Source organism: Octopus sinensis, linkage group LG10, assembly GCF_006345805.1.
Source record: "Octopus sinensis linkage group LG10, ASM634580v1, whole genome shotgun sequence".
NCBI lineage: Eukaryota > Metazoa > Mollusca > Cephalopoda > Octopoda > Octopodidae > Octopus > Octopus sinensis.
In genome coordinates, this window is record NC_043006.1 from 105,352,300 (window position 1) to 105,362,299 (window position 10,000).

At 34.1% G+C, this 10,000-nt stretch overlaps 1 protein-coding gene across 1 annotated transcript in view; it reads right to left on the reverse strand.

The window, feature by feature from the left end:
* The window catches only part of LOC115216303, a 12,602-nt gene that overhangs the window by 1,923 nt on the left and 679 nt on the right, over positions 1-10,000 (reverse strand). The gene's annotated exons all lie outside the window — the stretch shown is intronic.

The following is a 10,000-nucleotide window of genomic DNA, read 5'->3' on the forward strand; positions in this document are numbered from 1 at the left end:
GATTCTGAATACATCTAAATAAACTAAACCTTATTACGTAGCGAAGACAACCGACAACTGCTCCTCCGGCCAAGCCACACATGGAATGTTTATAAATCATATATCCGGTAAATGCGGGCTTTTTACGACGAACTGCATGTCGGGTAATGAAAAGTATTTCGGATAAAGTTTAACAATTAAGATAATCTCTTAATAAGGGATCTTAACAGAAATTATCAGGTAGCTAGCGTGAAAACCTCATAAAAGAAAAGATCCGAAAATAATTTTTTTCTTCTGAACAAATAATTATATCTATATTGAATAGAGGGCATTATTACACATAATGCCTCACACTAGGAGGGACAGAGTCATTACTACCAAAATTATACTAATCATACCAAATGCAGTTTTTCAAAGCAAGACATTAAAAATGAATTATGTTCTGTATCACCGTGATTTCACATACAACTTGCGTCTAATGATCGTCAGCAGAACTGATTCTGAATACATCATAAATAAACTAACCTTACGTAGCGAGACGAACAGACAACTGCTCTCTCCGGCCAAGCACATGGAATGTTTATAAATCATATATCCGGTAAATGGCGGGCTTTTTACGAACTGCATGTCGGGTAATGAAAAGTATTTCGGAATAAGTTTAACAATTAAGGATAATCTCTTAATAAGGATCTTAACAAGAATTATCAGGTAGCTAGCGTGAAAACCTCATAAAAGAAAAGAATCCGAAAATAATTTTTTTTCTTCTGAACAAATTAATTATATCTATATTGTATAAAGGGCATTATTACACATAAATGCCTCACACTAGGAGGGACAGAGTCATTACTACCAAAATTATACTAATCATACCCAAATGCAGTTTTTCAAAGCAAGACATTTAAAAAGGATTATGTTCTGTATCACCGTGATTTCACATACAACTGCGTCTAATGATCGTCAGCAGAACTGATTCTGAATACATCATAAATAAACTAACCTTACGTAGCGAAGACGAACAGACAACCTCTCTCCGGCCAAGCACATGGAATGTTTATAAATCATATATCCGGTAAATGGCGGGCTTTTTACGAACTGCATGTCGGGTAATGAAAAGTATTTCGGAATAAGTTTAACAATTAAGGATAATCTCTTAAAGGGATCTTAACAAGAATTATCGGGTAGCTAGCGTGAAAACCTCAATAAAAGAAAAGAATCCGAAAATAATTTTTTTCTTCTGACAAATTAATTATATCTATTTGTATAAGGGCATTATTACACATAAATGCCTCACACTAGGAGGGACAAGTCATTACTACCAAAATTATACTAATCATACCCAAATGCAGTTTTTCAAAGCAAGACATTTAAAAATGAATATGTTCTGTATCACCGTGATTTCACATACAACTTGCGTCTAATGATCGTCAGCAGAACTGATTCTGAATACATCATATAAACTAACCTTACGTAGCGAAGACGAACAGACAACTGCTCTCTCCGGCCAAGCACATGGAATGTTTATAAATCATATATCCGGTAATGGCGGGCTTTTTACGAACTGCATGTCGGTAATGAAAAGTATTTCGGAATAAGTTAAACAATTAAGGATAATCTCTTAATAAGGGATCTTAACAAGAAATTATCAGGTAGCTAGCGTGAAAACCTCATAAAAGAAAAGAATCCGAAAATAATTTTTTTCTTCTGAACAATTAATTATATCTATATTGTATAAGGGCATTATTACACATAAATGCCTCACACTAGGAGGGACAGAGTCATTACTACCAAAATTATACTAATCATACCCAATGCAGTTTTTCAAAGCAAGACATTTAAAAATGAATTATGTTCTGTATCACCGTGATTTCACATACAACTTGCGTCTAATGATCGTCAGCAGAACTGATTCTGAATACATCATAAATAAACTAACCTTATGTAGCGAAGACGAACAGACAACTGCTCTCTCCGGCCAAGCACATGAATGTTTATAATCATATATCCGGTAAATGGCGGGCTTTTTACGAACTGCATGTCGGGTAATGAAAAGTATTTCGGAATAAGTTTAACAATTAAGGATAATCTCTTAATAAGGGATCTTAACAAGAATTATCGGGTAGCTAGCGTGAAAACCTCATAAAAGAAAAGAATCCGAAAATAATTTTTTTTCTTTTGAACAAATTATTATATCTATATTGTATAGAGGGCATTATTACACATAAGCCTCACACACTAGGAGGGACAGAGTCATTACTACCAAAATTATACTAATCATACCCAAATGCAGTTTTTCAAAGCAGACATTTAAAAATGCTAGTACCTATAATTTCTGTTAAGATCCCTTATTAAGAGATATCCTTAATTGTTAAACTTATTCCGAAATACTTTTCATTACCCGACATGGCGTCGTAAAAAGCCCGCCATTACCGGATATATGATTTAATAAACATTCATTGTCTTGGCCGAGAGAGCAGTTGTCTGTTCGATTCGCTACGTAAGGTAGTTTATTTAGATGTATTCAGATCCGTTTGCTGACGATCATTAGACGCAAGTTGTATTGAAATCACGGTGGATACAGACATAATTCATTTTTAAATGTCTTGCTTTGAAAACTGCATTGGGTAATGATTAGTATAATTTTGGTAGTATGACTCTGTCCCTCCTAGTGTGAGGCATTTATGTGTAATATGCCCCTCTATACAATAATAATAAATTAATTTGTTCAGAAGAAAAAAATTATTTTCGGATTCTTTTCTTATGAGGTTTTCACGCTAGCTACCTGATAATTTCTTGTTAAGATCCCTTATTAAGAGATTATCCTTAATTGTTAAACTTATTCCGAAATACTTTTCATTACCCGACATGCAGTTCGTAAAAGCCGCCATTACCGATTATGATTTATAAACATTCCATGTGCTTGGCGGAGAAGCAGTTGTCTGTTCGTCTCGCTACGTAGGTTAGTTTATTTATGATGTATTCAGAATCAGTTCTGCTGACGATCATTAGACGCAAGTTGTATGTGAAATCACGTGATACAGAACATATTCATTTTAAAGTCTTGCTTTGAAAAACTTTTGCATTTGAAATTTTTTTGTTTAACTGCATTTGGTATATTAGTATAATTTTGGTAGAATGACTCTGTCCCTCCTAGTGTGAGGCATTTATGTGATAATGCCCTCTATACAATATAGATATAATTATTTGTTCAAAAGAAAAAAATATTTTCGGATTCTTTTCTTTTTGAGGTTTTCACGCTAGCTACCCGATAATTTCTTGTTAAGATCCCTTATTAAGAGATTATCCTTAATTGTTAAACTTATTCCGAAATACTTTTCATTACCCGACATGCAGTTCGTAAAAAGCCCGCCATTTACCGATATATGATTTATAAACATTCCATGTGCTTGGCCGGAGAGAGCAGTTGTCTGTTCGTCTTCGCTACGTAAGGTTAGTTTATTTATGATGTATTCAGAATCAGTTCTGCTGACGATCATTAGACGCAAGTTGTATGTGAAATCACGGTGATACAGAACATAATTCATTTTTAATGTCTTGCTTTGAAAAACTGCATTTGGGTATGATTAGTATAATTTTTGTAGTAATGACTTTGTCCCTCCTAGTGTGAGGCATTTATGTGTAATAATGCCCTCTATACAATATAGATATAATTAATTTGTTCAGAAAAAAATTATTTTCGGATTCTTTTCTTTTATGAGGTTTTCACGCTAGCTACCTGATAATTTCTTGTTAAGATCCCTTATTAAGAGATTATCCTTAATTGTTAAACTTATTCCGAAATACTTTTCATTACCCGACATGCAGTTCGTAAAAAGCCCGCCATTTACCGGATATATGATTTATAAACATTCCATGTGCTTGGCCGAGAGAGCAGTTGTCTGTTCGTCTTCGCTACGTAAGGTTAGTTTATTTATGATGTATTCAGAATCAGTTCTGCTGACGATCATTAGACGCAAGTTGTATGTGAAATCACGGTGATACAGAACATAATTCATTTTTAAATGTCTTGCTTTGAAAAACTGCATTTGGGTATGATTAGTATAATTTTGGTAGTAATGACTCTGTCCTCCTAGTGTGAGGCATTTATGTGTAATAATGCCTCTATACAATATAGATATAATTAATTTGTTCAAAGAAAAAAATATTTTCGGATTCTTTTCTTTTATGAGGTTTTCACGCTAGCTACCTGATAATTTCTTGTTAAGATCCCTTATTAAGAGATTATCCTTAATTGTTAAACTTATTCCGAAATACTTTTCATTACCCGACATGCAGTTCGTAAAAAGCCCGCCATTTACCGGATATATGATTTATAAACATTCCATGTGCTTGGCCGGAAAGCAGTTGTCTGTTCGTCTTCGCTACGTAAGGTTAGTTATTTATGATGTATTCAGAATCAGTTCTGCTGACGATCATTAGACGCAAGTTGTATGTGAAATCACGGTGATACAGAACATAATTCATTTTTAAATGTCTTGCTTTGAAAACTGCATTTGGGTATGATTAGTATAATTTTGGTAGTAATGACTCTGTCCCTCCTAGTGTGAGGCATTTATGTGTAATAATGCCCTCTATACAATATAGATATAATTATTTGTTCAGAAGAAAAAAAAATTATTTTCGGATTCTTTTCTTTTATGAGGTTTTCACGCTAGCTACCTGATAATTTCTTGTTAAGATCCCTTATTAAGAGATTATCCTTAATTGTTAAACTTATTCCGAAATACTTTTCATTACCCGACATGCAGTTCGTAAAAAGCCCGCCATTTACCGATATATGATTTATAACATTCCATGTGCTTGGCCGGAGAGAGCAGTTGTCTGTTCGTCTTCGCTACGTAAGGTTAGTTTATTTATGATGTATTCAGAATCAGTTCTGCTGACGATCATTAGACGCAAGTTGTATGTGAAATCACGGTGATACAGAACATAATTCATTTTAAATCTTGCTTTGAAAAACTGCATTTGGGTATGATTAGTATAATTTTGGTAGTAATGACTCTGTCCCTCCTAGTGTGAGGCATTTATGTGTAATAATGCCCTCTATACAATATAGATATAATTAATTTGTTCAGAAAAAAAATTATTTTCGGATTCTTTTCTTTTATGAGGTTTTCACGCTAGCTACCTGATAATTTCTTGTTAAGATCCCTTATTAAGAGATTATCCTTATTGTTAACTTATTCCGAAATACTTTTCATTACCCGACATGCAGTTCGTAAAAAGCCCGCCATTTACCGGATATATGATTTATAAACATTCCATGTGCTTGGCCGGAGAGAGCAGTTGTCTGTTCGTCTTCGCTACGTAAGGTTAGTTTATTTATGATGTATTCAGAATCAGTTCTGCTGACGATCATTAGACGCAAGTTGTATGTGAAATCACGATGATACAGAACATAATTCATTTTTAAATGTCTTGCTTTGAAAAACTGCATTTGGGTATGATTAGTATAATTTTGGTAGTAATGACTCTGTCCCTCCTAGTGTGAGGCATTTATGTGTAATAATGCCCTCTATACAATATATATATAATTAATTTGTTCAGAAGAAAAAAATTATTTTCGGATTCTTTTCTTTTATGAGGTTTTCACGCTAGCTACCTGATAATTTCTTGTTAAGATCCCTTATTAAGAGATTATCCTTAATTGTTAAACTTATTCCGAAATACTTTTCATTACCCGACATGCAGTTCGTAAAAAGCCCGCCATTTACCGGATATATGATTTATAACATTCCATGTGCTTGGCCGGAAGAGCAGTTGTCTGTTCGTCTTCGCTACGTAAGGTTAGTTTATTTATGATGTATTCAGAATCAGTTCTGCTGACGATCATTAGACGCAAGTTGTATGTGAAATCACGGTGATACAGAACATAATTCATTTTTAAATGTCTTGCTTTGAAAAACTGCATTGGGTATGATTAGTATAATTTTGGTAGTAATGACTCTGTCCCTCCTAGTGTGAGGCATTTGTGTAATAATGCCCTCTATACAATATAGATATAATTAATTTGTTCAGAAGAAAAAAATTATTTTCGGATTCTTTTCTTTTATGAGGTTTTCACGCTAGCTACCTGATAATTTCTTGTTAAGATCCCTATTAGAGATTATCCTTAATTGTTAAACTTATTCCGAATACTTTCATTACCCGACATGCAGTTCGTAAAAAGCCCGCCATTACCGGATATATGATTTATAAACATTCCATGTGCTTGGCCGGAGAGAGCAGTTGTCTGTTCGTCTTCGCTACGTAAGGTTAGTTTATTTATGATGTATTCAGATCAGTCTGCTGACGATCATTAGACGCAAGTTGTATGTGAAATCACGGTGATACAGAACATAATTCATTTTAAATGTCTTGCTTTGAAAACTGCATTTATGATTAGTAAATAATTTTGGTAGTAATGACTCTGTCCCTCCTAGTGTGAGGCATTTATGTGTAATAATGCCCTCTATACAATATAGATATAATTAATTTGTTCAGAAAAAAAATTATTTTCGGATTCTTTTCTTTTATGAGGTTTTCACGCTAGCTACCTGATAATTTCTTGTTAAGATCCCTTATTAGAGATTATCCTTAATTGTTAAACTTATTCCGAAATACTTTTCATTACCCGACATGCAGTTTCGTAAAGCCCGCCATTTACCGGATATATGATTTATAAACATTCCATGTGCTTGGCCGGAGAGAGCAGTTGTCTGTTCGTCTTCGCTACGTAAGGTTAGTTTATTTATGATGTATTCAGAATCAGTTCTGCTGACGATCATTAGACGCAAGTTGTATGTGAATCACGGTGATACAGAACATAATTCATTTTAAATGTCTTGCTTGAAAAACTGCATTTGGTATGATTAGTATAATTTTGGTAGTAATGACTCTGTCCCTCCTAGTGTGAGGCATTTATGTGTAATAATGCCCTCTATACAATATAGATATAATTAATTTGTTCAGAAAAAAAAATTATTTTCGGATTCTTTTCTTTTATGAGGTTTTCACGCTAGCTACCTGATAATTTCTTGTTAAGATCCCTTATTAAGAGATTATCCTTAATTGTTAAACTTATATATATATATATATATATATATAAACATCAATAACTCTGAAATGCACTGAGCGCTTTCAAATGCTGAACGTATCAACAAATAATATGTATGTATCTGTGATGTACGATATTTCTTTGAGTTTTATATAAGTTCCTCTTGAGAGAATTCGAGCTCATAGTTAATAAGGCGACAAAACATTTCGAGTTAAGAGAGTTCCCGATGCGGATGATTTGGTGTATTTGTTGAACTGTCGAACTGTTGAAGTGTGTGCGCCTATTCACATAAGAATCTCAGATGGAGAATTTTGCTTGTTTGTATGTATGTATGTCACTTCTCTGTTTAATCACTTAAATTATTCCACTGAAGAAGAAGCTGGTTTCAAACAAAAATACAAAACTGCATTGTGGGAATGTAGATAACGAAAACAATGTCACATTTTAAACCTGAAACAAAGTCTTGCATCGTTTTACTGTTGCACTTAAACATTGTATTTGTAATGTGCAAATGAGTTGGCTCATTTCTTTTTCTGGAAATCCAAGCTCATCCAGATTGACAGTTAGGCATTTACTTACAAAACTAAGTGCTACAATTATTATTGGTATGAATGTAAATTGGCAATCTGGTTCTAGAAGCTAGATGTTTCGAAGCAGTTGCCTATAGTTATCTTTTTTCTCTTTGATTTTCAAAGAAATATTCGCATCAGCAGGACAGCTGACCTCTATCACAGTATATACTTGTACTTGTCTGTCCCATGTATGTATGTATGTATGTATGTATGTATGTATGTATGTATGTATGTATGTATATATGTATGTATGTATAGATGAGTGTATGTATGCATGCATGCATATATGTATGTTTCATTTGAGGTTGATTTAGATAATTTATAGTTTGAAAATTCAATAGTTCCTGAGACAAGCAATACCAATTGAAAAAATCTTAGAATTTATAATATTTAAAAAGTGGAATTACAATCAGTAGAAAACTTTTAAAAAGTTTCATTATTACAACATTAACAGGAAAATAGTGTTAAAAATTTCCCAAGCAATTCTCCTGATTCTGTTTCATCAGTTGAAATCATGGAAAATCTAGGGTATTCGATCCAATTCAACCAAGTTTTAATACAGTTTTCTCCAATGTTACACATCAGAATAATGGCACATGAAAAGAAAATCATGCCTATTTAAATTGAATGGAAGGTGGCTGGTCTAATATCATCTCGTGATTCATTAGCTTCTCAAATATTATGATGTAATGATGTGTTAGTTCATATGTTACTTACACAGATATCTAACAAACAAATTCTTCGCAATCTCAAAGGTTCGAACGCGGGAACATGCGATTGCTAACCGACCTTGTCAGCCAGTCATCCCTGTCGAGTCCGCTGACATCAACTATACCGACTTCACAACCACCAACATCGACAACACGAACATATACAACAACGCTACAAGCCATCATTATTGATGTCACAAACTATCAGAGGATCACTACAAGAAACGCAACCGCTGCAACCGTTATTGATGTCACCGCCATCACCGGCATCGCCATTACCACCACCGTCATCAAGAACAATAAAACTATGGCTGCTGTAATTATTAACGTCGCCATTAACGTCAATACGAACTAAAAATTATTAACGTCGTTACAAGAACCACCAATGACAGCGCCATAAGCCACACCATCAATGAAGCCATCATCATCGACAACAGCGATAGAGGCTCCACAACAATTAGATCCATTACTAGCAGCGCCACCACTAAGAGTACATCCAACCGACAAAACAAACAACCAAATATGCTAATGAAGCGTGTCGTACCTCACCCCACACCCTTACAAAAGGGAGGAAGAAACGGAAAAAGGGAAAGATCGAAGGGGAAGGAGCAATAAAAGAAAGACACGATAAAGGAAATCAAGAAAGAAGAGACACGAAGGCTGGAGGGAAAGAGAGAAGGAAAGGGAGAGGGGAAGAAAGAAAGAAAGAAAGAAAGAAAGAAAGAAAGAAAGAAAGAAAGAAAGAGAGGTGGAGAGGAGGAGAGAGGCTGTCATAAACCGAAGCAGGCGACCCCTGGTGTTAATTGGACAGATTATCGCTGTAAAGTTGTTGGATAGTGAAGATATTATAGAGATTACAGGGTTTACTGAGGAACACAGGACGGGGTGTGTATAATGCTCTGAGTAGAAGTGTAGCGGTTATAGTGTAGCGTTTATAGTGCATGTATGTGTGTGCGTGTGTGTCAATGTGTAGAGTGTGTATATTCTGGAGAGGAATTCTGTGACGGCTGTGTGTGGTGCGAAGAAGCTGTAGAGTGCGTGATATGTAGAGTATAGGCATATATAACGACTTTTGTGCATGTGTGACATCTATATATAACACTTTTCTGTATGTGTGTCATACAGTGTGTGTGTGGCTGTGTAGTAAGTAGCTTGCTCCAAACATATGATTCTGGGTTCAGTCCCATTGCGTGGCACCTTTGGCAAGTGTCTTCTACTATCGCCTCGGGGCGACCAAAGCCTTGTGAGTGGATTTGGTAGACGGAAACTGAACGAAGACGTCGTATATATATATATATACACATACATACATTCATACATACATACATATATATATATGTATATAAGTATACATAAATATATATATATATACATACATATATATATATATATATATTATATATATATCTATATATATATATTATATATACACATACATACATACATATATATATATGTATATAAGTATACATAAATATATATATATATACATACATATATATATATATAATATATATATATATACGACGTATATATATAGTATATATATATATATTATATATATATATATATATATTAAGTTATCCAAACATGAAAACACAACAACGCGAGGACGTGGAACAAATATAGTATTATTGGACGCTCAGGAAAGAAGGAAAGAAGGAGGATTTAACGCTTCGAGCGGA